Source organism: Mobula hypostoma, chromosome 6 (genome assembly GCF_963921235.1).
Source record: "Mobula hypostoma chromosome 6, sMobHyp1.1, whole genome shotgun sequence".
Taxonomy (NCBI): domain Eukaryota; kingdom Metazoa; phylum Chordata; class Chondrichthyes; order Myliobatiformes; family Myliobatidae; genus Mobula; species Mobula hypostoma.
Window position 1 is genome coordinate 84820843 of NC_086102.1, and position 26900 is coordinate 84847742.

The 26900-nt window shown below is 35.7% G+C and overlaps 1 long non-coding RNA gene across 1 annotated transcript in view; it reads left to right on the forward strand.

Annotated features, from left to right (window-relative positions):
- The first annotated feature begins 2500 nt into the window (after positions 1-2500).
- LOC134348149 (uncharacterized) overlaps positions 2501-26900 on the forward strand; it is a 33200-nt gene continuing 8800 nt past the window's right edge. Inside the window, exons 1-2 of the long non-coding RNA XR_010018362.1 lie at positions 2501-2659; positions 24276-24363. This is a non-coding gene — a long non-coding RNA (uncharacterized LOC134348149). The remainder of the gene's footprint in view (positions 2660-24275; positions 24364-26900) is intronic.

The window sequence follows — 26900 nt, forward strand, 5'->3', positions numbered from 1 at the left end:
AGGTTTTTTTAATTTACTTTTTAGCTGGTTCAGCACAGCATTGTTGGCCAACTATACTGCTCTAAGACTCTCCCCAAATCCTAAAAAAGTTGCTTTTTAATTTAATCCCACGATCTAGTTCACAGCAGAGATGAATGGATCTGTAATCTCATCCTAAAAACAGCTCCATAATTGTTGCAATATCAAGTTAATAGCGTAAAATTAAATAAATGAAGAGTCTTCAATCCTGAATGAATCAAGAGAATTAATGTTTCAGTTTTAGACTTGAAATGTTAACTTTCTCTTTCCACAGAAACTGTCTGATCTACCAAGTTTCTTGCATCTTCTGGTTTTTTTTAAATTTCAAATTTCCTGCACTTGTGGTTTGATTTGGGTGATGTGGTACTCTGCTCAAGGTCAAATCATCTTGTGAATGATGTACAATCAGAGCCTTGACCACTCTGATGCATGCTCAGGCAATTGAATGCAATTATGTATTCGTCTTTAGTCTGTTCCATCTGCATCTGAGGAAAATGATTGTAAAGAAGTATTCTTAGGCAGGTTGTCCAAAGGCTGCACACCAAAATCCATTTCAAAGCTGATAATGAAAATTAACAACACTTTTTTAAAAAATCTTCTATGCTCTCCTATGCTTTATGGTCTATATCTAAATGGCCTAATGCAAGGAAAAGGATATAACTAGCCAAACCTTTTACAGTAATGTTACATTTCTCTCTGGACTCAAAGACACTGAATCTATCATGTGATAGAGAGATTAAAAGGGAGAGCTTGATTTTACAAGTTTCTGGAAACTGTTTTCAAAACTTGCAGAGATTTAGGACAGAAAAATGGGCTGAAAGATGGCAGATGGAGTTTAATGCTGAAAAATGTGAGGTGCTACATTTTGGTAGAACTAATCAAAATAGGACATACATGGTAAATGGTAGGGCATTGAAGAATGCAGTAGAACAGAGGGATCTAGGAATAATGGTGCATAGTTCCCTGAAGGTGGAATCTCATGTGGATAGGGTGGTGAATAAAGCTTTTGGTTTGCTGGCCTTTATTAATCAGAGCATTGAGTATAGGAGTTAGGATGTAATGTTGAAATTGTGTAAGGCATTGGTAAGGCCAAATCTGGAGTATTGTGTACATTTCTGGTCACCGAATTATAGGAAGGATGTCAATAAAATTGAGGGAGTACAGAGGAGGTTTACTAAAATGTTGCCTGGGTTTCAGCTCCTAAGTTACAGAGAAAGGTTGAACAAGTTAGGTCTTTATTCTTTGGAGCGTAGAAGGTTGAGGGGAGACTTGATAGAGGTGTTTAAAATTATGAGGGGGATTGATAGAGTTGACGTGGTTAGACTTTTTCCATTGAGAGTGGGGAAGATTAAAACATGAGAGCATGGGTTGAGAATTAGAGGTAACATGAGGGGGAACTTCTTTACTCGGAGAATGGTAGGAGAATGGTAGCTGTGTGGAACGAGCTTCCAGCAGAAGTGGTTGAGGCAGGTTCAATATTGTCATTTAAAGTTAAATTGGATAGCTATATGGACAGGAAAGGAATGGAGGGTTATGGGCTGAGTGCAGGTCGGTGGGAATAGGATAGGGTAAGAGTTCGGCACGGACTAGAAGGGCCGAGATGGCCTGTTTCCGTGCTGTAATTGTTATGTGGTTAGGACACGCAACCCATATCTTGCCATTCTGAAATTCAGGATTTTGTTTGGAGTCTAGTTATCCATTTAGCTATGAACACCACAGATGTCTTTATCAGACGAGGTCTTCTCTAATTACCCAACTGTGACACCACATTGGCATGAGAGCCAGACGGTCAAATTCAAATTGTTAGCGGGGGTTTTCTATTAGCTCTGTAGTCTCTCCTCTCTTCATTCACATCCACAACTCTGGTACAAGAACTGCAGGCACTTCAATGCCCCCCCCCCCAAAACAAATGTCTAGGATTGAAAATTTTGCGGTACCGTTGATTGCGACTTTACACAAAACACAAGTGAACATTACTGGAACTACCTGGAGACTTGTTGATCTTACCAGAACAAGTCGTCTAACATCAAAAAAAAGTTCAAATTCAGGGAGATCTTTGATCTTTTTTTAAGCTGTCATCCTTAACTAAGGTGCAAGAACTGATAATTCAATGTATCGGGGGGGGGGGGAAGGAAGCAAAGCTTTAAAGCAACTAAAATAATAGACAAATGCCAACAGACCTGTAAAATAGTGGGTCGGGTACGCAAACTGCGAGCCCCCAGCATCCGGGTGGTGTTGTCGAAGCGAAGGGAGGACTTCAAGAAGCGGGAGCCGTGAGAGAGTAGGCGTCGTTGCGGTGCGGTGCCGGCCGTTCGCCGCGGAGAACCCCTCCCCCGCGGGCGGGCCGGGCGGTTCGCGCCGCTACCGTTGGAGCCCAATTTCAAACTGTTCGCGCGGAGTCTGCTGCCCGCCCAGCATGCCGCGCGCGCCCCTCCTCCCGCTCCCCTCCCCCTCCCTCACCCCCCCCCCCCCGCCACTAACGAATTTGAGTCGAATCTCAGCTTTCGGCGCCATTTTCGACTTGGAGCAAGAAATAACCTGGCGCGTCAGGAGCAGAGCGCACGTCGGAGAAGGAGCTGCAGGCTGGAGCAGAGAGATCGGACGCTCAGGGACGGGGAAAGCGAAGTAGTAGGCTTGACAGGTAAATTGGTTTTAGTCGGAGTTGTTAACCAGCTGACTCGCCCGTTGCTCCGGTGCTGGCTCTCCCCAAATAATTCACCCGAATAAGAGCAAGGAAAGAGACAGATCAGTGCGGAAGAAGTAAGTTTGAGTCTCTCTTTCCCACCCCCTTTTTTCTGCTGATACTACTAGTTTTACAAAGTTTTAAATAATTTTGCGCGGGAGGGGACTTTTTTTCTCTTCTCGCTGTCCCGTGCTTTAAGTTGGCATTTGTCTACTGAGCCTTCTCAATTTCCCCTCAAAAAAGCGGTGAAGTAAGGTTAAAGTTTGGAACGGTTTGAGTGACGGTTTCTTGCGGTAGAATATTGGAGCCGATTTTCAAGGGGGAGGAGGTTGTTGGTGAAGACAAGATGAAATCTATGGGAGAGCAGAGACAAACAGCCCGAAGGTTGGAAGGGTTGTTTAATTGACTTTCACTGACATCCACTACTCTCCGATGTCGTCAAGCCCCCTCCCTGGTTTCGGTCGGTAGCCCCATCATGACAAGTTTTAAATTAGCGCAAGTTTAAGGCATCAGCGCATCTCTCTTCCTCCATCTCAGTTTGGACAAGTTATAACTGAACTGTAATTAATTTTGACTGTAATTTTGCTATCACCCGGCTACAGTATAAGGCCAGGCAAATCGTGCTGCTGCTCGGGACACTTGTTCTACTTTAATTTATCAACGAATCATTCCGAGAATTGAAACTACATGTTTCACAGTGAACCTTTTCCCAGCCCCGGTAAAGGCTGCGTGTCTCACGGAGGGGGGACGCTCACGGTTCGAGATGCCTACTCAGTTGACCCACGCATTTATTTTCAATATTACTGTAAATGTCAGTGCCGTGGCCCAATCTGAGATATCTGTGACACCCCCTATCCCTACCAATTACACAATCGACTCCGTGTAAAAATGGCAGTTTTTTTCCCTCTCTTCTTGCAACCTACATTTCTCACAACTATCTTGGCGGATTTTTTTTTTAAACGGGCAGTTAGAAGCTTCCTTTTTAAATTGAATTTCGAACTTTTTTTTGAGACATTAAGATTGAGTGAGTGATGAGATTTGATTAAACTTCTCCCACCACCAGCACCCCGGTATCGTTGGCGCAAATAAGTATTTCTACGTATCAAATCTTTGAATCTTTTATTTGAAGTTATTGGCTGATGTCGGAGATAGATTTAGGGTATGTTTAAGGAAATTAAATTCAGGGGAAAGAAATGTAGCTTGAGAAATAACGAACTAATATTGAAACCTGATGTCTCAGCCGTATTAAAATTGCAAATTTATCTTAAATTATATGCTAATTATATTGAATTTGCAAAGTATAATTTTGTTCTGTGAATGGGACGCTTGGAAACCATTCTTGATTTTCATTCCAAATTGTGGAAATTGTAGGTGTAAAGCAGAAATGTGTTAAAGTGCAAAATTTAGTGAATAAAACTGGGTGGGATTCTAAACTTAACGAGTATAAAATTCCAGATGTTAATCATTTATTGTATACCTCAATATTTAAGTTTATGTTGATACAATTATTACTTATGATCTTGTGATTTAGTCTTGATGGGAAGTTTTGGAATAACCCCGAGTGCAATTGGTTGGAATTACACTTGTTTTCAGACAGATGGGGCCAATGCATTTTAATTCTGTACGGTATGCTGAATCTGTAATGAAAATCCTCAGAAATATCAATCTGATCTTAAAACCATAAAAATAAAGTGTTTCTCCTTTCTTCTGTCACCCCACCCACTTCCAGTTCTAGAATTTGGTTGAAGATTCAACATGCTGCAGAGTTTTAGACATTTTTGAAACATTTCTATGTTGTTAATAGAAAACTGGAGCTTTTAATGAACACTTTTATCACAAATAATTTTGTTTTGGCAATAACAATATTTTTGATGTTACTGGCTTCATTGTTCAATGGAATTTCATTAAACCTTTTTTTTATATACACACACACACACACACACACACACCCACCCTTCCACACACAAGTGAGAATGTATATAAGTGACATCTTTTCATTTTAAATAAAATATTGACTGATGTTGGAGATGGATTGAGGGTAGCCTTGAAATTAAATTTCAAAATAATAGATCAATCTGGAAAGTTCATTCCCTAGTCATATCAAAACTAAGTTTGGTTTTGATGTATATTAGATTTTCTTGATATTTTGCATTTTTAAATATTCTGAAAGTAGAAAATTGTCAAGATTTCAAGATAATTAAACTGCATATTGTATTTTGTCTACATGACACGGCATACAGTATGCTTCAAGTTCACAAGTTCTCAAGTTTGCAAATAGGATGGCTTTTGAAAGGTGTTTAGACTACATATAGTTAATTTAAATCTTTAAAAATCTATTTTGTCATATCATGATTAGATATATCCTTTGAATATTAATGCTGTACTATTACTTTTACTTTTGAATTAAAGTGTAACTTATCACGATGCAGAACGATGGTTGAATTGCATTGCATATAGTTTACCAAAATGATCTTAAGTTACAAAGTAACGAAGAAAAGTTCATAGGCATGCTATGTTATTTATGATAGCCCAGATTTGGATGCAATTTATATTAAAAGTGTAATTGTGTATAAAAAAAAATGCTGTATCAAGTTTTCATTAAACATAGAAATATTTAATTTATTAATTAGTCAAGGGACATGGAGCAATACTATGTTGTCTTGCTTCTGAAATAGATATACAGATTTCTTCTATAATTTCTTAAATGATCTTTTAATTTCAGGTAGTCTGAAACAGTCAGTGTTTCTACTTCCCTTATCTCTGCACTATATTCTTCCCACAGGAGAATGCTTTAGCAAGAGAAAATGAAAGAAAACTATCTTCAGGAAAATGATATTTAATGTTACTGTTGGATTATTTGAGAAGATGAGAATGATAGTACTTGAACAAAAATATAAAATCCCATTGTTCATTCTTTTTCAAGTATTATCACAACTGTCTGCTTTCCTGTTTTTACATTGTGTTGGCTTCATAACTAGCTGTTTAAGTGGTGTATTGTGAGTGGAGAGAACACTTAGATGAGAAATTTGTTCAGGGAAATATAAAAATGTTTTTTAAAAAAACAAAATATCTAAATATACATTTAAGGTACATAAACCTAAGGAACACTATTTTATGGATACTAATAACAATGCGTAGCTTTTGGAATATATTAGATTCCGGTTAATTAGGGTTCATTGGGACCAGTACTTTTTGGCCCAATTAAAAGACTGCTCCAATTAGCTGGAGTTTCATGGAAATTGTTAAAAAGGTATTTTTTTAAAAGGCAAACTACTATTTAACTGAGTAACAAATTACGTATTTAAATGAAATACATTTAAGAATGCTACCTAAACTACTACAGTATTACAAATGTGAACTAGTTCCTAATAGTCATTGATGAAGGAATTAATCCAGTGTATGCTGCCATGTTCTTTTGATTGACTGTAAATGAACAAAATCAGCGCAGATGAAACCCAGTGCAGCTAATGGACTGACTTCAAACAATGCTTTCGATGATTGCATCCTCCAGATCTTCATTTTGATTGTAACATTCAAAATGATTGTCGATACCTTCAAATTCTTCATAGTTTCTATCTTGTTGAAGTAGTGAAATTTTCATTTTTACACCCGCCCTGCCGTTTCTAGCATCTCCAAGCCTGAAATCTTGAAACCACAGTGAGCAGAACAGTTCTGAATTGTCTTGCTGCTTATTACTCACCAGCTATCAGTGATAAAAATCACTGCTTTTTGAACATACATAAGTGATGCTATTTTAAAAAATTGTTCGCTCTAAGACACTGTGTTTAACGGCCACATGACGTGCATGCAACTGACACTAGTTTTTTAAAAAACTGTTCAGCCACAGGCTCCTGTCCCAATTAAGTGGCATAGTGTTCTTAAATAAACTCGGAATCCCGGCTGTTTTCTCAACTTGTTTTTGTTCTTTAAGAGTTGTCCCAAATAAGTGGCTGCTCTAATTACTGATGGCCCAATTAACTGGAATCCACTGTATTTTATTAACTGTACAGTTTCTTGGATTATGGATCTGCATCAGATTGTATTTCTTAACTGAGATATACTCATTACATTTTAAAGTTCACAGATGAAAGACAAATTGGTTTGAAATAAGTAAGAGAACAGATTGAAACTAACTACTGTGAAGGTTGGTGATGAGTATTTTTGTTTAGTTCTGCTTTGGCTGTTAATGCTGCAAAACAGCAGATGAAATGAAATTTTGAGATTGGAATGTTTACTATTACATTTAGTTTTTAAATAGCTTCAAAATTATTGTTGATCATGTGGTGGTTAAACATGTCTCAATTTAGTGAGAATTTAGTATTAGTGATTAGTGTTTCCTTGTGTACGAATTTATTTTGGAAATTTTCTGTTACTTCATGTGCAGTGGCTAATAATTTTTTTGGTACAAGTTTTGTTGCTTCTATAACAAATTGCAGGAAAAGAAAAGCACTGGGGCCATGGAGAAAACTTTCCCTGGATTGTCATGATTTTCTAGTTAGGCCTAAATCAAGCCGATACTTCTACTGTTCTATTGTACATTCCTTTTAACTTGCCCTCTAAGAAACAGGAGGTTTTGCACGCCATTGGTAAATGACAAAAAGTGAAATATCTGTAGGTCAATAATGGAAGAGACAAATGGAATACAAATTGAGAATTTGTATAGCTTTCTTTAGAAGGAGCCATGGAAAATAGATCTTTAACCCTTCAAGCACCAAAAGACTTTTCCTTTCTAGTTATACAAACAGACTGCTTTCAAGTCTATTTTTTTATATGTCAATATATTTTCATGAATTTATTTTTAGGCACCTTTAAAAAGTAGTTTCTAAATTTGAGTTTTAGAAACCAACGGTGGTTTTTTTATTTTGTTTCTGAAGGTGTGCAAACAGGCTTTCACTCATGATTTGAACGAGATCAGTTTTATTATTGCTGTTAATATTAAAATATTCCCAAAATCTCTCAATAGTTAATTGTAGAGTAAATTTATTCACAACTATTTTGTGTGCTCCTTGGCTACAAAGGTGTGCATTCTTTGTTGTGAATTAGCTTGTTAGTTATTCCTGTGTTATAGTTCTTAAATTCCTCAGTCAGGATAAGATCTGAGATTGCCAAATTACCTGTCGTGGTGTTAGGTAGTCATCAATGAGTTCGGTTTCTTATTCAGTTAAATTAGACAAAGGGATACATGGAACACACATCAGAGTTGCTGGTGAACGCAGCAGGCCAGGCAGCATCTCTAGGAAGAGATACAGTCGACATTTCGGGCCGAGACCCTTCGTCAGGGATACATGGGTTAAGCTGCAGAAATTTAATGATTACCTCTGTCATTTTATCACAAGGAATTTCATTTGCTACCACATGAAGGCAAGCATGACTGAAATAAAAGAACCAGTTTGACTTTTCGTGGTAGCAATATGGCAGAGAATGAATGAAATTGATAACTAGATATTTCCCACTACATGTGGCGTTAATTGGGTTATTTTAGAAATTTATAAGTATAATATCGTAATGTTAATACCTGAACAATTATCATTTACCTGCAACGTAACTTCATATCCTATGCAATACATCTGACAGCTGAACTGATCATTTGCCATTGCATCTGATCTTGAAATGACTGAGGAAAAAGTAGCACCAGCTGGATTGAGTTTATACTGTTACTCATTTTAAGATGCACCTGGCAGTGATAGAATTGCCTAATATTCAGTTAGTCATCTCGATGAATGAATCAATATTTTCATTAAATCAAATAGGCAGATCTTAATTGTTACTTAAAGAAGTTAGTGTGGAATCTTTGGCAATTTATTCTTTCGATTTTCCTAATGGTGGTCAAGAAGACTTTCTTGCCTTTCTTTCCATTCTCAAAACCTTTCAGTGCTGTATGACTCAACCTTGGAAATTTATGGTTGCATATCCTGATGAAACACCAAAAAACTTATTCTGTGAGCTATAAGCATGTAAAATGGAAAATGCATTGAAATACTGGATAATTGAGGTGGAACATTTGGTGTTTTCCTCTATTTTTCTAAGACTTTAAGTTGTGCTGGGTTATAGCTTGGCAATCGTTTTCTTATCTGTTTTTGTAAGCAAGTGCAGAACTTACATTTGTGATTTGTGATACATTAACTATGGCTAGTTCATTTAAATCTTCCCTCTTCTAAACTTGGCTATAGTGGATCGTGGTAATACCACTTGTTGTTCAGTTGAGTCCGACTCTTCATGACCTCATGGACCATAGGGCTTTCATGGCAAGATACAGAAGTAGACCCAGGTTGGGACCTGGCTGGGTTTAAACTCAGAACCATCTGCCTTGATGTCCAGTGGTGATGCCACTACACCACCAGCCGGCCCTATCACTACTGCAGTGAAATCTTTTGTGCATGCTTTAAATTTATCTTGCACCTTTGACAATATATCTGGGGTGAATGGTGTAAATTAGAATATTACGCACATTGCCTGCATAATGTAGTCATATTTATGTTTTATTGCCCTTTTTTGGATTTTTAATTTTTTGGGGTTTATTTTCCATGTTACTGATGTGCACTCTTTCACAAGTCATTGCAGAGACAAGTGATGCCATTTCCTGGTTAGGATGTTTCTTTTGGTCATCTGAGAATTTAAAATTGGTACTGTTTTAAAATTTAATGGAGGGGGGGACATTTAGGTTCGCCCCAAGTAATTTAGCAACTGAAAAATTAGTTGCTATGGGGGAAAAAAAACTTACGGCTGAATTCAGACATTTGTCTAGTTCTAGCTATTTACAACACTGCTTACAAAATTTCTGAAATGGCAAAAGCAAATTTCTTCCAGGCTGTTCTTGAATATTCATACGAAAATGTGCTTTTCCTCAACAAAGCTAGTTATTTTACTATGATATTTTATAAGAAATAAATTTGGTATATAGTTGTACGTTGCTGGTAAAATATGGAACGGCTGTTGATTTGTATTTTAAAAAGAGCAAAACCAGCAAGTTTAGAATGCTATCTTAACCACTTTTTAATTCTTTGGGGGTTAAGAGGTAACTCTAAATCTGATCAAAGTTTTAATAGGTTAGATGATCCAATTAATTCACCTTTTTAGAATTGCACTAATTGCTGTGTATTTTTTATCTTAACTGAATAGAAATATTAGAACAGCATTCTGATATTTAGCTGTCAATTGGTGCAAAACTGTATAAACTCCCTGCAGGTGAAGCTTGCAAAAACGAGAGTTGGGTGTTATGCTTATCATTCAGACAGTTACAATGCATATGTTGGTCTCTTCAGTTTGGCAGACTATCATTAATCTCAAAGGTAAAACAAATGGCATAAAATTTGTGTTTTTGACATAACATTTGCTTGATGTCCTGCTTATGAAATTGATCTTCACTGTTCAGAAAATCAGTAACAGTGTCAAAAACAACTTCTTTTCCTTAGAGCACAAAATGGTGAAGTACATTTTTAGACAAATTTTTATTAAATTATTTTCTTGGGAAAATGCTCAAAATAGATTCTTCCATAGAATATTATTTGGGGAAATAGAAAAACACCATTGTGTATACAGTACTTTTAATGAATTGTTACATTAAGATCCATATTTTAAACTATAACCCAAACATTAATTTGAAATCTATTAACGAATAGCAGACAAACTAAAATGTAGTTTAACATGACTAGGTTTTCAGTTGTAGTGCTTATTCATTCATTGAAAGAAGTTAATTGACAAAATTATTAATTTTAAAACTTGGATTAATGATTTATAGTTTTGTAAATTAAGAACTTGATTAATTTTTGTCCAGTGAGTTCCTAGACTAATTGGCTTTCTCCTTTTCTCAGTTTGAATCCTCTTTGGCTGTTAGTGATGAGTCAAGACTTAATGATGTGATTTGTGATGTTGTGATGAGGTTCATGTGACTTCCTAGGTGGTTGATTAATCTGAGCAGCTTTTTGATAAAGCCACCTTTAATCCTGTTCCCCATATTGGCATTGGTGTCTTGAAAAACAGCTGTCACATTGAGGAATACCTTTGAGATGGTGTTTTGGTGACTACTTGTTTCTTGTGCTTCAGTGATGCTATTACAGCTTAGAGTGTTGGAGTTCAGTTCTGACATCTGTAAGGAATGTGTACTTCCTTACTGTGGAATACTTGGGTTTTCTCTGGGTGCTCCAGTTTCCTCCCACAATCCAAAGATATACCAGGGAGTGGGTTAATTGGACATTGTAAATTGTCGCATGATTAGGTTGGGGTTATATCAAGGTTATCGGGATTGCTGGGTGGTCAGAAGGGCCTGTTCTGCTCCATGTCTGTAAGTAATAGATCAATGTTGCTTGAGCTGTAGCGAATCCTCCAGTTCTTGTGCCATAAGATTCCATTAACTCTTGCATTTCATACTCAGCTACTTCATCAAACCCAGCTTCATTTGTCAGCTGTGCAGTATCTTTTTGCACTTTTTTAGGTTTTGCTTTGCAATAATTTTTTGGCTAGAATTTCCTTTCTTCACCATTTGTTGTTGCATGAGTTACATAATCCTGAGAAGTAGAAATGCATTCTGTGGCTACCTTGATGTACTAATTCCTGGATGGTAAGCTTCATTGACCCCTACAGGTAAAAAAAAAATCCCTTGAAAGGCCTACCCTAGCCTATGTGTTGTAGTAATGAGGTGTTAGAGAACTGGTGTACAACCTGCATGATGTCAGCCATGTCCTCATTGGATGTTTGAGGCATTGTTGATGATTAGTGAGGCTTTGTTCAATTTATTTATTGTTAAACTTGGGAGAGCAGTGCTGTCACTAGTCTTTTGTGTCAGATTGCTTCACTACTATTCAGTTGGTCTTTTGAATATTGCTTTGGAGTCCTCTATTTGTATGGTAAACTGAGAGGCTTAAGTATAGTCACCCATGGCATTGCTTTGTTCTTCTCTTTGGAAGGAATCTTTTACTGCCTTCAAGCTTTGAGTAGTTTTTGTATCCCTCTGAAGAGGGCATCCTCTTCCAAAAGAGATCCTTGTTAAACACCTGTTTTTTTTTAAGCAGTTATCTTCCTCTGATTTCAATTACTTGGCATGCACTTGCTGCCCCCGTCACAGGATTAATATTCAAATTTGCATGCTTGGAACATTTTAAACTGGCCATTTATGATAATGAATGTGTCAATATTTTCAGAAGATCCATTACCCTCGTATTCTTTCAAGTCTTGTCATAATAATCTTGCCTTTTCTTGGATCACCATCAATTTCAGGGGCACATGCCATTGATTCTGATCTTTTCTTCACTCTTTCCATTCTAACATATTTGCCCTTCATTATATGTAATACACTCTTGTGTAATAAATTGGCACCATGTTTTATTTTGTCAGCATCATTAAGCAATTACCCTGTTGAAGCTGCAAGAACTAATGAACAGCTAATCATCAAGCATCTGTTATTCACTTTTGTTGGTATTAATGAGTATAGCTCGCTATGTTTTCTTAGCAGAATTGTATTCTTTAAAACTACTGGGGAGTTTTGAATGAGGCTCAAAATAAACCATAATGAGCAAAAGATTGTGATCTTTCTGACAAAATGATTGCCTCAAAGGATGTGTGAAATGCAGTTGGATGAAGACTAGTAATAACTAGTGGGCCAGTTATATCAGTGAAAAATAGCTTGACAAAAAGTGGCTGATATTTGATCAATGGTTTGAAAATTTCTGTAAATTGAAGAACTATTTCATTTACAAAGCTAATTGTATGCTATTCTAGGAAACCATTTTATTTTCCACCACACCCCTTTACAAAGAGTTATGTGGTACGGTGTGCATCTGATGAAGGTGGGATAGAATAGTTTAGCTTCTGAATTTTCAATATTAGTGACACTACATAGTTGTGCAAAAGATATGAAACAGACTTGCATCTATTCTTTAGCTCTTTATTGTCTATTTTGTGATTTTTTTTAAAAGCTCTAGTATAAATTTATAATGTATCCAAACATGTTTGAGGATTCGGTTTGTATGTTATTTTTTAAAATATTAAGCTGGTTACATACAGCTTATCAGTTATGAATATAACATTCAGGTGTAACCAATTTATAAAGCTCCATTTAGCAGTACTTTTTATTTTTAAGTCCTTAATTTTGTCACTTAATTGTGTTTGAGTTTTTTAATAATTTTTTATTGAATTTTCAGACTTGATTACATGGAATAATAATATTTGTTTGAGTTTTAATTCACTTCCAGGACCACATAGCTTAAGTTGAGTGGCAAAGGAAGATATTTTTTGTGGAATAAATATTTCTTTAAATTAGGCTACCTAAAATTAATTATTTCTTTTGGATAGGTATTACATTAGAATTTCAAAGGTTCTGCCTGATAGGAATATTTGAATTAAAAAATTATTTTAAAATTCTGTATAACATGAATTTAGTAAAACGTTTCACTGAGTATTGAATGAATAGGCTATATGTAGAGTACAAATGCCTGCTGACTCATGCCAAGAATTTGTATACTCTTGATTTAAAGTCACTTTTGTCTATTTTTAATCCAAACTACTATTGAAGTAATAGGAGTAAACATGGATTGAGAATTGATTATTTCAATAATTTTCTAATTTAATGAGTTCAATTTAGAAATTGTGAAATTGTAGACTTGATGCAACATTAAAACGTCTAGGATCACAATGAGCTCACTACAGTACTTCCTAGTGGTTGTACTGTCCATCACAGACTGGATTGTAGAAACTTTTCATATTTTATATTTAATGCTGGAGGGAGGCCTTATCAGCATTTTGCATTCTGCAAATCTGTTGTTTGTAAGGAATGTTTTAAATCTATCCACTAGAGACTTAATTGAGCACGTAAAAAAAATTTAATTAGCTATAGGGAAACACTGTAAAAAGACACCTGAAACATTTTAAAACAGACTAAAGTCTAAAATTATTGAAAGTAGCATGCTATGTTACATGTTTAATGCTAAATTATTTCAACGGATGGGCATATTTGTGAAAGTTCAAATTGAGTAGTTTTGGTGTCAATCAATTGGAATTATCTATTCAAGTTTTCATGAGAACTATTTTTAGCATCTTATTTAGCTTGTGTGGTACCGAACTGAATAAGTGAAGTAAACAATATGTCAAAGCCTTAGAAATTACTGTTTAAAATTAAGACAGTTAAAATTTCAAACTCTTCGCATCCCAAAGCTGCCTTTACAGGCCTTTTATTTTTATTGTGGCTTTTGTCAGTCAGTTCACTTAGAGACATTCCTGTTTTGTTGGAATGAATAGTTAGTAATCTTATAAAATTTAGTGCTTTTAGGCAGGTGAAATATTGTTTTAGTTTTTGCTGGAGAAAACTTGCAAGTGTATGTAATTGTTTTTTGCAAACTTGCCTGAATAGAAGGGTTGTTAAATGCAGTTTTTTGAATTACAGGTATCTTAATTAATTTTTTTAAACTTTTATGAGAGCACTAGTATTCAGACTGTTGAAGGATAGCTTTCAGCTGGAGTTGTGCCCTTAGCCAAAAATAATGAACGTACGTCTTGTATGATAAATAAGTTTTGCTTTTTAATTTAAGAGTAGTTCATTGACATTTTTTCATCATACAATGGAAATCTTATGGATATCACATTTTGTTTTTAAATGATCTTAATGAGAATAAAAACTTGATTTTTTTTGTGTGTGGTAAAGGAGACATTAAAATACTGATGGAATATTAATCATTACATGTTTTGGCACTAACCTTTTCCATATGTTTTTAGTTAACCCTCTAATTAGGAATGAAATGTACAGAAGTATTATTGCTGTTTCTTTTGATTTGCTTTTTTAAAAATAAATAATTCACTTTGATGTCCCAATGTATCAATTAAACTGAAACAATTCCTGACACCCACCATGACCCTCTCCATTTTGAGTGGATTTTGGAATTGTTTCCAGAGTAACCTGAAATAAAGATTTCTGTCTGTCTCAATGTTATTTTTTTTTAATTAACTGATTCTAGTACTAGAAAGAAAAATGGTTTCTTTATCTGCACAAGCTCAATATCTGAATGTCAGTTATTCATATTTAAGCATAATGTTTAGTAGTTATTGTTTTAAATGCAGTTTTAAAACTCCCAAACTAGTTCAATGTTTTCTTGCACATCACTTTTACTGAAAGAAATTTTAAGCTCTTTGATCGCTTTCTTTGAAATACCAGTTATATTGATCATTATTTCAGATGTGTATTAGTTGCTTGGTTGGAGTTTTTTTAAATTCACACATGACCTCTGTCTGGTTTCATATCACAATAAATGAAGCTTATCTATATTTAATATCATGTGCATCTTTTTTTTAAAAAAACTTGCAAGGTGTTTCAACTGAGAGAAATCTAGTCATGAAAATGGCAGCAGCAGTTTTACTATTGTTTTGCTTTGGTCTCAAGATATGAAATTAAAGGTACAGTTATGGTAAATATAAATTAGAATTGTGGATTTTTAAAATGGAAGCTAATGTATCTAACAAAAGTCAGTTTAAAATTATGGAGTAATACTTTAAAGAATTTAATTGTCTTCAGTTTACTGTAACCTTAATCATTACTCAAAGTTGGGCAGATTTACATCAATGATGCTTTTTACGTGTAGTTATTGAGCATTATTGCTGTTCGTAGAAGCTTCAGAAATTTAAAATTAAGTCAAGTCCTGTTGAATGTTTTTGGACATCTTTGAATAAATTGACTGGATGCATGTACAAAACGCTTGAGTACTTGTATTTATGATAGGGATCATTTTTAATAAATTAACTCCATACTCTAGGTTTAAGTTGTTCAAAATTAAGTATTATGTTGTCATTTGCAAAGATGCAACTTGCTGTTTTAGTGCACAGAGTGAAAGTATATTTTTATAGAATTGCTTGCTTTAAATGCAGTTTTTTGAGGGGTGGTGGTGTAGACTATCGACCACCTTCAAAGGATAAGTATTGTGACAGTGACATTTAAAATTCTAATTTCTAACCAACAGTATTACATTGTAGTTATTCAGATGCATTGAGTAAATATTGGCATTTCAATCAGTAAAAATGTGAGATTTTATATTTTATTGCCCTGAACATATGTGAAGTATGAAAGTGCTCACACTCATACAGCATTAGTAATAAGAAAGATGTGTTTTGGCAAGCTGCCATAAGATAATCTTATTCAAACTTTGATTTTACAAGTTTTGTCAGAAAGCAAAGGGGTTTTTCATCATTTTATGATGGTAGTGTCAGCTATTTTAAAGAATCAAAGGAAGTATGAATTAAGGATGTGTCAGTAGGCAGTTGGCATTGCCAGGTCAGATAGGCTTGGCAACCAATCCATTTGTGTTTTATTAAAGGAAGGTGAAATGGCAGCTATTTATCTAAATCCTTTTGTTGGGTATACATAAGAAATTAATATTAAGGCATGAAAGCTAATTCATTTGAGGTACCTGGATTTCTTCCTTCCCATTGGTCTGTTTCTCCATTTACCTATAACACCATTAGCAAATTCTAGAATACTGTTTGAAATGTAATCTATAAGCTGTCTGGGCTTTTGTTTTTGGATATTTAGAACAGACTGGACTTGCTAGATTTTTATTTACACAGCTTCGCTAAATTTGCCTGAAGTTGAAAAATTGCTAATTTTACAGAATTTGTGTATAACATTTTCTGTATTCAGAATTGAAAGTAAACAGTATTCAATACTTTGAACTATCATTGTCACATTTTACTAAACATTTAATATGTATGAATAATTTGGTTTTATTGATGACCAATTTCCCTATCAAGTTTCAGAACCTGAATACAAAGCTGATTGACTTTCTAGCTTTACAGGTTAATATTAAAATTCTAATGAATTTGGTATGATTGTTTTGACTTAATCTCATTTCATTCTTTTAGTTTTCCTTGTTATTTGAAAATGAAGTTTACGTGGTAATTAATCTCACCTGATTGAAACCCATTTACTGTATTAGTGGTTGTTGCTTTTGAGAAACTTCAACTTGCAACTTTTTGTTTGCTTAATATGCATGGCAAAATGCCTTTAGTTAAAGAAGAGCCATTAACATTGGCCTCTGTGCATCTGAAGATTTTCATTAAGGTATGCAGTACTGACATACAAAAATTTCAAGCTTATTGTCATCTGACTGTGTGAGACCAAACAAAACAATATTCCTCCCAACCATGCTTCACCCATAAAACATGTATCACACTGCACATAAAATAAAATATTACCACAAATAAGTGCATAAAATTTAATGCAAAATGCATGTAGTGTACAGCACAGGTAAACAGCTCACTGTCATAGTGATGAGATCTCAGTGGTGGCAGGGTATTCATTAGTGTCTCAGACTGAGGGAAGAAGCTGTTACCTAGTCTGGCATTTGTAGTCCTGATGCTGCTCTGTTTCCTTTAACAGTAGTGGGCCAAAGAGATTGTGGGGTGTGTGGTAGGGATCCTCAATAATGCTTCGGGCCCTTTGTATACAACACTCCCAGTAAATGTCAAAAATAGTTGGGAGGGAGACCCCAGTAATCCTCTCAACGTTTTTTACTATCCTCTGTGGGGTCTTGCGGTCCGGTGCCATGCAGCTTCCATATACACAGTGATGCAGCTAGACAGGATACTCTTGATGGTGTTCCTATAGGAAGTTACTGGAATAGGGGTGGGTAGCATTGCATGCCTCAATCTCCTCAAAATGTAGACACCGCTGTGCCTTTATGCTGAGAATGATAATAGTTGAAATTAAAGTGCGTACGTTTCTCAATTTAGCTACCCATTTCAAAACGATTTGCAAATAAATTTGCTACTGAATTTAATTTAATATTAGAACTAAATCTGCAAGTTGTACATTATTAATTGTGTCTGAATATGTCATTGAGCTATGGGACATGTTAGTGTTGAAAGAAAGTACCCTGAATGTGTAGACTCCTGCGTAGTGCAAGGTTCTGCAGATATTATTGAGAACGAGACTGGTAATTCCATTATAACCACACAGTTGGAAATGAGCTATGACTTTTTTCCATGATTGAAAGAACACCAGAATTATGCTCTTTGAGATGTTGTCAGCAATGTGCATATTAAAATAAAATGTTAGAGCCTGTTTAAATTCTCTTGTAGTGTTTGAGTACAAAATTTAGTGCTGTGCAAGTGCAACTTTTTTCTAAAATACATTTTTCTACATTTGAAATATTAATCTGTAACTACCTAAAATTATCAGCCATATCCTTTAAAATGAATTTCAATCTGGAATCTCATAAATTGGAAATTGCCTCTTCTGGATGGATTATTTGTGTCCGTTTTGTGAGAATAGTAGTAGTAAAAGGATGGTATTGTATGTGAAGGTTCTGGGAGGAGGAAAGTAGGTGTTACTAGATATGAATCAAAACTGAATAGTCCCTTTGGAATCCTGAGAGCTGTAGTGAAGAGGAGCCTGGCGGTGACATGGTGTTGGAGATGGAGGAAATTGTGGAGGATTGTCCATTAGATGTGGAGACTGACATGTCAGCCATGGTGGAATGGAAACCAGCCACAAGAACAACTATAGTCAATCATGAACAGAGGAGTAGTTGAGACAAATCACAAGTTTAAGAAATAATGATACACTGCAATGGGACGATAGTAAAATGAATTGGATCTAGTACCTTCGGAATGGGTGTATAGTAAAATGATTGAATATAGTACCTTTTTGGAATAGAGATTTTCCTCATGACTATGTGTTCAACTTAAATATATGCAAAGAAGCTTGATAATAAACTTGTCTCTAAAGAATGATTCAGGATACAATTTGGTTTATTTTTAATTCCATTGCAAGGTCGAGGGGATTAAAAAGCAAATTTAAAAACCTGCAGTTGCTGGAAATCTGAAATTTAAAAAAAACTATGCTGAAAATGTGCCTTTTTAGGTAAATCTGCAGGATGTTTATAATGCTGTGTGTAACTTTTAAATTTATACCACTTCTCATAACCTCAGAACTGAATTGTGTGTTGGGTCATTTTATAAGACAATTAAGAATCAATCATATTATCGTATGTGTAGAGTCACATAAACCCAGGCTGTGTATGGATAGCAGATTTCTTTCCTGAGGCTCCTTAGTGGGACAGATGGCACTTAATGACAATTCTGTAGTTTTGAGGTCTGTAACTAGTGCTAGTTGCTTGCTTCAGATTATTTAACTATTTAAATATTCCTGCTTTCATAATGCAGTTTGAATTTGTTTCAGTTAAAAGAACAGACATTTGGATACTAATCCAGCACAACACTGTGTGTGTGTGTGTGTGTGTAGTCTGTAACAATCCTCAATGAAAAATTACAGGTGATAGTTGGCTTAAGTAGCTATTCAGTAGAAAGTTAGAGTTAAACATGTGTTAACTCTAACTCTCTGCTGAATAGCTGCTTAAGCGCTCCTGTAATTTTTCATTGGGGAATGTGTAACAGTTTTCAGTTGAAGACAATATTAAATTTTGATAATCAGTGGATAAATTAGAGGTGATGCTTATTGTATTAATTTCAACTGTGGTAGTACAGATCCACATGCCTAAAAATTAGATTGCATGTTACATTTGCAGGTGTGAGTGAATTTTGATGTCTTCAGGCATTTTTTTTTCATTATTTGCACAATTTGGGAAAGCCTAGTAATTTCTTGCATTGCAGCAATGCATCAGACATTTTATTGTGTAGGGCAAATCTGGACTGATGTAATTTGTTCCTTATCATTCATTCAACATTTTACTATTGAAATCTACTTGCATCTTTTTGTTTTAGAAACTTCATTAATGGCTCTCTGAGAAACATGTCAATGTAGGATTCTTCCCTACACAGACACCCAGGATCAGTATCAGTATATCTGGAGATGAAGGTTTTTTTTTAACACTGGTGACAAATGTGAGATTCTCCAAACAATAAAGAGTATCTTCTATTACAAACAAGAGAAAATCTGAAGGTGCTGGGAATTCAAGCAACACACTCAAAATGCTGGAGGAACTCAGCAGGCCAGGCAGCATCTGTGGAAAAGAGTGCAGTCAGTGTTTTGGCTGAGACACTTCAGGTTATCTTCTCCTTTCTACTGGGTTCTCAATGATGTGCAGGTGTATCCACGTTAGTTGGGGGATTAGTTGATGCTGTAAATTAGACCTAGTATAGGTACATGGTAGGAGAATTGAGATGAGTTGAGCATGAGATGGGAAATAAGAAAGGAAATAGGATTCGTGGGATTTCTGTTTGTAGGAAAAAGCCCTTCTATGTAAAAAGGAAGATGTGTACGAAGGAGCTTCTCTCTTCCTTGCATTTAATTATCCATTTCAGCAGAGAAAGCTTCCAGTAGTGCTGCTTTATACTTTCTAGTTCCAGTTATCTATGGTTTAGCGAACAGGTGACCTTTTAAGAGCTAGAGCCCTACATTTAAAACAAATGGCCAGTAAATGTGCTATTGTGATTAATAGGGAACTACTAATCACTGAATCACTCTTGACAACAAGAGCTAAACCTTGTATGCACAAAATGTGGTTAGATAGTACTGCAGGTATTGGCTAACTACATGATGCAAGATTCAAATTCTAGGTTACTTGTAGCAGTAGGAACTGCTTTTCTTGAAATGGACCTTGCAGTGATATTAGATCATTTGTACTAATCAATTATACAAGATGGATAAAGCAAAAATGAATCCTAGTTAAGAAGAATAAAGCTGAGCAGGGATTTTCAATTTGGTTGAATTCTTATGATTCCTCAGTCATAAAACTATAATTAGCAAAGTATTTTGTACTCATTGTGCAGTAATGTAAGTTAGTATTTCTTTAGAGTAATTTCCCAATTATTTTTCTAAATTATTTTTAGACAGACCACTGTAATGTAGATAAACTTGGCAACTAGCTTTACTTCACAAATAGCAAACCAATGAAGGATGATTTCAATTATTTCTTGATATAGTATTTGAGAGGAAAAATGGTATAAGTACAGAACTCATACTTAAAATCATACTGCAGATTTTTGTCTTTATATTCATTTTGTTTAATATAAAATGTGAAAGTACCCACAAACCAGGATGTTTACATTATGTTTTGCATTTCAGGATTTTTTGACTTCAATACAGCATTAAAGCCCAATTTTATCAAGATGCTATTTTTACTGTTTACTTTATCTCCCTGCCCAAAAAGTAAACTAGAAAAACCAGTAAACAATCCTAATATAGCCATCTTCAACCTCATGGGAGTACTGATATTACATTTCTTTGCAATAATGTATAGCAGGAGACACTTATAAACAATGTGGTCAGGCTGCTACAGGAATGTGTCGCACCACTGTATCAAAAATATCTAAAGGAAGGATTCTAGTCTAAAAATTAGATAATGTGCCTGTTTTTAGGTGCTATGTGTTCCAATTTAATTTTACCCAGTGTAAATCAGGTGGGAGAAACTGCCTGAAAAATTGCATTTTCATGTTTTATTGACATGTTTGCCCTTTTTTCCAATATCAGGGTTGTATTAGCTGACATTACCCGCCACACTCATCCATACAGTATCTGTCTGTATTTTGGCACAAGAAGATCTGTTGAATTTGCTCATTAAAATTAGGCATTGTGCTTGGGTTAAAGAGAAATAGCAGCCAGAACAGAGAACCAGACCAATAGTATGCAAAGTACAAGAAGCACACTTCCGTTTGCCTGTAAATGTACTAAATGAGGTTGGTGAGCTGCAAATGCAATTAAGCATGTTAGGTTCTTTTTATTTATTTTAGGGATACAGCATGGAACAGGCTGTTCTGGCTCAATGAACTGCACCACCCAGCAACCCACCTATTTAACCCTAGCCTAATCACAGGCCAATTTACAATGATCAGTGAACCTACTAACCAGTATGTCTTTGGAATGTGGGAGGATACTGGAGCACCTGGAGGAAACACTCACACTCATGGGGAGGAACATACAAACTACTTTAAGATGACTTAATTGAACCCTGCCCCAAGCTGTAATTGCATTTCACTAACTGTACATTACCATAGTACCCACAATATGATGCAACTTTAAAGGTTGTGTTTGGGAAAGATGAAGAGCATGAGTGGTGTTATTGATCAGAATGAATTGCAGTGAAAAAGGGATTGTCCTGGAAAAAAATAAGAGCAGGTAAAAATTGAGAGGTATTTACATGATCACAATAGGGCAACAGCAGATGCCATTTCATTGGCTCTTCACTACTTGGGAACACCTGGATAATGAAGATGCATATATCAAGAATCTCTTCATTAACTATAGTTGAACATTTCAACACTACCATCCCCTCAATTTATAATTAAGGTCAAAGACCTGTGCCTTAGTACTTCACTATGCAACTGATTCCTCAATTTCCTCACTGGCAGACCCCCACCCCCCCCCCCACTCCGCAGTTAGTACAAATAGACAACAACATCTCCCCACTCACCATCAGCACAGGGCGACCATAGGGCTGTGTACTTGGCCTCTGCCCTACTCACTTATACTTAAGATTGCGTCGCGAGGTACAGCTCCCATGCCTTAAGTGTACTGGTGACACCGCCTGTTGGCCAAATGGAAGGTGGTAACGAACTAGCATGTAGGAGGATTTTGTGTGTATATATGTACGTGCCGCAGACCGCGCCCCCCCCCTTCATTACAAGGCATTTTCACCCACAGAACTGTTGCTCACTGGATGTTTGTTTGTTTTTTGTTTTTCGCACCATTCTCTGTAAACCAGAGACTGTTGTGTACTAAAATCCCAGGAGATCAGCAGTTTCTGGATACTCAAATCACCCCATCTGGCACCAATGGTCAAAGTCACTTATATCACATTTCTTGATTGTGTCTGCATGATTTTGTACATTAAGTTGCTGCCACATGATTGATTAGATATTTGCATTAAAGAGCAGGTGTACAGGTTGTCATTGCAGGACATTTAATATTTCAAAAAAATAGTTGAAATCAAATGTTTTGCTTTGAACAGTACTTGTTCCCAATATCTTATCTGAATTTTTAGGTCAATAAGGACTGCATTTCCCCAGATTGCAGGGATAGATTGTATCTGGATTTAATCATGTACAATGTAGTTCATAAAAGTTCTGTATTCTACCTCACTGGTTTATGTTTATAGTTTAGACCTTGTATCTGCAGTTATTTGCTTTTTCTTTACATCTTTGGCCAATTCTGATATAACTCGGTTTTTCTTTCTCGACAGATGCTAACTGACTTTCTGAGGTTTACCTGCATTCCTCTTTATTTCATATTTTCTGCAGCTGATGTTTGGTATCTCTGTTCTAGCATTTGGTTGTTTATTTCTCATGTTTTGTTCTAATTCCACTTTTATAGAGATTAGCTGCCACTAACGAACCATCTTCACTCTCTCTGACATTGTTGGTCTGTGTCATGCACCTTTTGGACTGCACCCTGTTTTTCCTTACTCTGCTTTTATGCAACTTTAAGCATTAATGTTTCTTAATTTACTCAGATCTGACCAAATATCTTCATCCTGAAACAACTCTTTCTCTCAGCATTGTCGCTATCTGACCTGTGTATTTCCAAAGTTGTGCAGACGCTGTGTATTTTCAATCTGTGTAGTTGGTTTATGAACAAGTATTGGCTCAAAACTTCTAAACTACATTCAATAATATCAATATCCAACATTGAGTAGGATAATTAAGATTATGCAACTGTTTAATTTCTGCAACTTTAAAAATTTGTAACATTTTGTTAATGCAAAACAGTGATTTTTAAACATTTTCTTGCTGTTCCCCTTTAAGGTAACAAGTAACTTGATATCAATGCTTGGATTGGATATGTGTTTAAAGTTTTAACTTGTAAATTGCTTTAAAATTAGGTGGTGAGAATTGTATCCCCACTGCTGTAATGATTTGCTTTCTCAAAACTGCCTCTGGAAAAGTTGCAGCATCTTAATTGCCAGGTTCATTGCAGAAAAGCTTGGTTTGGTTTGCTGGGTCTTGCAATTATTTATCGTCAGCCTTTTATTTCATCTCTATCCCTTTTATTTTATTTCTGTCCCTTTTCCCCCTTTGCTATTAGTCTAAGCATGTGATTTTCATATCAAAAATAAAGATGTTATGTTCATAGAAAACTTAAGTATGCATATATTTTAATTTGCTGCATTTCTTCAGTAACATAAATTATAATGCTATCGTACTCTGGATCAGCTTGTGATGATTCCTGCTTGAGGGGTTGGATGTTCCCAAAAATCTGATACTTTTTATTTTAGAGATACTGAACAGCCCCTTGCAGCCCAAAGAGCGGCGCCACCCAGAAACCCACTTACTTGACCCTGACCTTATCACGAGGCAATTTACAATGACCCATTAACTTGCTAACCAGCCAGGAATGGTGGGAGAAAACTGGATGAAACACTGATCATGGGGAGGCAGCAGTGAGGATTGATACACTGGCTCTGTAAGAGTGTTATACTAACTACTACACTATCATGCTGGTGGTGCTACTAGTGCTGGTATATGGATTGTAAAGCCTGTAATAATGTAGTGGTGTTTCTGTTTTGCGGTTCTTGGTTTGGGATTAGGGGTGCAGAAAATTTAATGAAATATGCATGTTGCGTTTTTTTTTGCAAAATGTTCACTTTAGTTGGCACTTTAGTCAAAAACTCTACTGATTCTGCTTTCTCTCCTTGGTTTGCAGGGACAGCCAGTTTTAAGTGTAAAAATGGTCCCAGGAGTGTTGGAAAATACAACTTCGCCATCATAGCTACATAATGACAACTGCTACAGTAAGTTGAACCAGGGATCAAAAATAAGGAATGGATTCGATGTGACCACATCAGCTTAATAAAATATAAACTAAAATTGCTGCATTAACTGGATGGGCTTTTGCTCTCTCATCCTCTCCCCATGAGTATTAACTGCTAAAACCTAATGACCACTATTTTGAGTTCCTGATATTCTGACCTGGAGAGATTCTGTTCCACTTGTACACCTGTCTGTCATGAATGCCCATCAGTAAAGACCAATGCAACATTATCTTTAAAATATAATTACAATAATAGTTTACAATCAAAATTGCTTGTGTGAGTGGACTGTTTGGTGCACTTTAAGTGAAATATGAATAATGAAATACCCTTCTAATGTGTACTTTCTGTTTTTACTGGAGTACCCTTGAACTAAATATTTCAGATGGAACACAATGTGGGGAAAAATGTAGGACATCCACTATTGTATAGAAAGGCAGAGTAATTTTTCAGTGATGAGAGATTGAAACACTTTGCTCAGAAAAACTTGGAAGTACTTGACATGAACAGCAAAAGGGTAACATGTAAGTACAGCTAACATTTAGAAAGACAATTGATATATTCAACCTTTCGCAAGAGGACCTAATACAAAAGTAGAGATGTCTCAATTATGTAGCGTGGGACTGTATCTGGAGTGTTAAGTATAGGTCTCTTGTAATGTAAGAAAAATATACTGGCAGTAGGAGTTGATTTTTGAGTGGCATGTTTGTCATTGGAGAAGATATTAAGCAACTGGGCCTTTGTTTTCCACAGCTTGGAACAAGAAGTGATTGTAATGAAATGGATTACTTTTGTGTGGAGTTTTAACAGTATAGGTGAAAATTTGATCCTTCCATTGTCTGTTCAGAGCTGGGTGTTGTAATTTAAAATAATTGGTTAACCATTCAGAACAAAAATTTGAATAATCTTCATCCAGATGGTAGTGATTTTTTTTGGGGGGGGGGAATTAACTTGCCAAGAGGGCTGTGGTGGATTAATTGTTTTGTATGCTTAAGACTAAAATCAGTAGATTTTTAAATATTGAGGACCAAGAGATGTACATTTAGTGCAGGAAAATAGGACTTGGCTGAAGGATCCATTGTGATCTTATCAAAAAGACAGTAGACATTCAAGTTTGGTTTATTGCCATTCAACCATACACGTATACCACCAAATGAAACAATGTTCCTCCGGACCGAGCTGCACAACACAGTACATTTGACTCTCACACAATGTATAAAGTAATATAATCACTAGAAAATTAACAAATAATCAGATGCACATGACACAACTTTAAAAAGTAAACAATATAATTGGTCCTTCATGCGTGATGAGACCTGGGGCTGGCAAGTAGTTCAGTAGCCTTACAGTCTGGGGGAAAATCTGTTTCCCAACCCAACAGTTCTTGACCTAATGCAGTGGTACCTCCTGCCTGATGATAGGGGTCAAAGATCGTGGAACAGATGAGTGGGATCATTGACAATGCAGCGTTCCTGATAAACATCTCTGATAGATGGAAGAGACCCCGATGATTCTCTCAGCATTCCTTTCAATCCTTTGTAGGGACTTGTGGTCAGATGCCTTACAATTCCCATATCAGACAATGATGCAGCTGATCAGGACACTGGATGGTAACATCAACATGAGGAGCCATGCTTCTGCTTTTATTTCTAGCATCCTCGTGTGTTGTTCACCAACTTAAACCATGATGGAATAGTATCACATTGCAATCTTGTGAATTTATCATTCCTCAAAGCAGTGTGCTGTTTTGGTCTGAGTGTATTTATGAACTTTGTACTAATTCGAGGATTTCCCTGCTTTAGTTCTGACCACTAAAATTTGGCTTGAGGCTTTCTAAACATGAAACAGCAAGCAACTTGTCTGGATTGAATCAGTCCATTAATTTGAAGTGAAGGTACTACATTATATCACTCTGCTTCTGTTGATTTGTGTGTGAAATATTTCCTGTTTGAAAGTGAATTCCTTTGTGTAAGGTAATTTTTTCTCTGCTGTTTTGTTCAAGATGCAAAGCAATTGGTAATAAAACAAATCCTGAAAAAGACAGTTTCTGCTGGGATCAGTTAACCTGTTTTTGATGTTAACTAGCTTAGATATTATGCATCATTTTGCCTTTTATTCTCAAATTTAATTTTCAGAATTGTGATAAATTTAAGGTATATGAATCTTTTTTATTAAGCTGAACAATATTTCAATAAACTACACATTGCATGTGGAATTTTGCAGGCTGATGGCAGTAGGCCTAATGAATAAGTGATGTAATTTAACTTCATGAGGAAATGTATTCTAATCATTGCTAGTTTTGTATCCCTATGTTTTATAAATGGATCTTTGTAATTAAATGTGTATGACCTATTAAGACTTTTAATTTGAATGATTGCACAATATTTCAATGGATCCTATTTCCAACTATATTTAATACAGGCCTTCCCTGGGTACAAATGGGTTCCATTTTTACAGACATCCAAGTTTATTTTACCCTTAAGTCAGAAAATCTGCTAATCACTTGATTATGGTAACAA